General features: G+C 36.5%; 1 pseudogene; it reads left to right on the forward strand.

The window, feature by feature from the left end:
* The first annotated feature begins 1,352 nt into the window (after window positions 1-1,352).
* LOC102500702 (MICOS complex subunit MIC27-like) lies at window positions 1,353-2,964 on the forward strand (annotated as a pseudogene).
* Window positions 2,965-3,272: the final 308 nt, after the last annotated feature.

Here is a 3,272-nt window from a genome sequence, read left to right on the forward strand (position 1 = left end):
ACCACAGTCATAGAAGAGTTTATGTGAACAAGTGATATACCAGTATGGAACTGTGTATTTGACATTGCCCAGGTTATTTTTAGCTTATATCCTAGGATCTCCACAAAAAGCAGTAAACAATCTTATATGGACATGCAGACTAAATAATTAATCACTTGAATGGGGAAATTGTTCAGAGTATCAAGGGGTGCCACTAATGATTAAACTGGTACCTGAATAAATTGAAACATCTCAATCTGAGATGCAATGTCAACCTAATTATATATTAAACACCTATATCATGCCAGAGAAACATTTTGAAGAAAGGACACTGAAAGGGGAAGTCTTCAAGGAAAAACGAAACATCTCTGAGAAGCTAGGTGAGACTTCCAGAAGCAGGAGCAAACTAGAGGTCCCTCTGAGAACTGACCTGGATGTATGTGGTCGTATTTGTAAGGGTCTATGTTACTGGACGTGCACAATATTTACACAATTTGTAAATTTTTTGCATCTGAAATTTCTTGCTGTTTACATGCCCTTATATTGTTTTTCTAAGTTGATCTATAAAATTTTAGGGCCTTAAATGCCAGAAATTTTGTTCAGTCTCCTGTCTATAGAATTAGCTTACGTTGCTACTGCATGGTCCACATAAGGGAACATAAAGCTGTTCCCATTACTAAGAAGAAATTTCTTGTTTCAGTTCATGGATTAATCATCATAATTAGGGAAGGGTGTCGCATGTGCAGTGATGCAGCACAAGATGTCTCTGGATTACATATAGGTCGGAGATGGCACATTATAAAAGGTTACTGATCTGAGTTTAATGAAGGAGCCATTTATGAAGATGTGGACAGTGTAAAATACATCCACAAGGGATGATTTAAAAAAAAACACCCTGGGTTAGAAACCTTGAGATCACTACCACCCTTACTTGAAAGAGCCACCCTTACTTGAAAGAGCCATTGCTGGAACTTGGAAAATGCTGTAACTCTTAAGGGACGCATACAGAATATGAGCGGTGTCCTTTGGTAGAGGAACAGCCATATCTAGCCTACAATCCTTCAGGAAGAAGCTATGAAATGAATACCCCAAATTCTCCTTCTTCCAGCCATCCATTCTCTTGACAGTACTTCCTTATGGCCTAACCCATAAATCAAGGGGAACTAGCTGACAATCATCCATGAGATCAGCTCCTGGATGATGGAGCAGATTAGACAAGGAAAGAGAACAGATTTAGAGGTGCAAATGCAGAACTAGCAGGTTTTAATTGAATACTATTAAAGTTTATATTTCCAAAGTCTAGATAGTTGCATACATTCTTTAAGGTAATAAGTGACAACTAGGAACAATTTGATCTTCAGCAGAAACATGGCAGGTGCTATTGATGTTATTATTCTCATTTACAGATGAAAAAATGGAAGACAGAAAGGAAAAATCACTTGCCTAAATTATCCAAAAAATATTTAGTGAGGAGCACCACTGTTTCTGTGGTCCTGTCAGAAAGCTGATATTTTCCAAGCTGAACTAGCAACTAGATCTTCTACCTCTAAGCCCAGAGATCTCTCCACTTGACCTTGACAATATAAGCGTGTTATGTTGGTAGTACCAACATAAGCCTCATCATATGACAGAAGGAGACTAAAATTTAATTATCCAAGTAAATAGAAACAGAGGCTCATAGAATGAAGACATTGTCTTTGCCTTTCAGGGGGTCTCAGGTTATGAACAAAAAAGTATACCACTTAGAATAATTTAGAAAAACTATATATAATGTGCTCCATAAGAAAACTTGAGCAGAGAGGGTCATAGACATGGCGGCCATTAGGATGGGAAAGCTGACAACCACACCTGCAGGTCTAATGTACACATCTATGAGTGTATATGTGGCCAAAGAAGAGGAATCCAGAAAGCAGCTAGTGAAACCAGAGCAGCTCCTCATATATACTGTACCACCTCTCCAATCTAAATATGTTGAAGAGCAGCCTGGCCGTTTACAAAGAGGCTTTCCTTACATCCGCACTACAACTAGTCATTATATTGGCTGGTGCAAGGGTGTTTATATCTTTGTGAAAAAAGGGATAATGGATACAGTATAGTTTGGAAAAGATGCATATGTCTATCTGAAGAATCCTCCTCGAGATTTTCTTCCGAAAATGGGAGTGATTACCGTTTCAGGATTGGTGGGCTTTATTTCAGCGAGAAAAGGACCTAGGTTCAAGAGAATTGCTTATCCACTGGGACTGGCCACTTTAAGAGCAACTGTTTGTGATCCTGTTCAGTCAGCAATAATTGCAAAGGTAACCAGAAAAAAAGGCATATGATACAAGTCAGCAAATTTATGAAGCAAGAAAAAAAGGCATATGATACAAGTAAACAAATTTATGAAGCAGTTAGATCATTGTGGACAAAAAGAAACCAAAAAGAGTCACTTCTTGAACCTAAAGAAAAAAACTAAGCTAGGAAGCTCAGCTGAAATAGAAACACCTGCAGAAACAACTCTAAACAAATTTATGAAGCAGTTAGATCATTGTGGACAAAAAGAAACCAAAAAGAGTCACTTCTTGAACCTAAAGAAAAAAACTAAGCTAGGAAGCTCAGCTGAAATAGAAACACCTGCAGAAACAACTCATCTCCTAAAAGATTCAATGCCTTTGCCAAGAGAACTCAGCTCTGAAATAAAGACCAAATCAGAATCAATCGCAGGTGCTACACAGTTTATGCCTGACCCCAAGCTCATGGATCACGGGCAATCCCATCCAGAAGATGTAGATATGTACAGTACTAGAAGCTGAAAACTTCTGCATAGAGAACTACAAGATGTGTGAAGTTGTCAATGATGAAAAAAATCATGTAATGGGTAACTGCCATATAGAGTATAACTAAAGTTTTCCCATTACATTTTCAAATATAAAGTTTGACCAATCACATATGTGATTAAAATACAAGCTATTAATACAATCCAAATAATATGAAATGATTGATGAGGAGACACAGGTAGAAGTATTAGAATGCATTTGACTTTTAAAGGTATTGACTAAAAATCAAAACAGAATGAATGAAGATATATATACCAATGAGACTAAAATCTGATAATCCCTATGTATATGTATGTATATGGCATACATATAAACACACATATATACATTTATACCTGTTCTAGCTTTTCTGAATTTATGTCAGTTAAATTATATTGATGTGTGGAAAGATGTGTTTCCCCTTTTTTTTTATTTCTCAGAGTTGGAATAAAATATACATATTTTACGGCAAAAAAATATATATAATATTAATTAGTC

The sequence above is a fragment of the Tupaia chinensis genome, unplaced genomic scaffold (genome assembly GCF_000334495.1).
Source record: "Tupaia chinensis unplaced genomic scaffold, TupChi_1.0 Scaffold144378_1, whole genome shotgun sequence".
Lineage (NCBI taxonomy): Eukaryota > Metazoa > Chordata > Mammalia > Scandentia > Tupaiidae > Tupaia > Tupaia belangeri.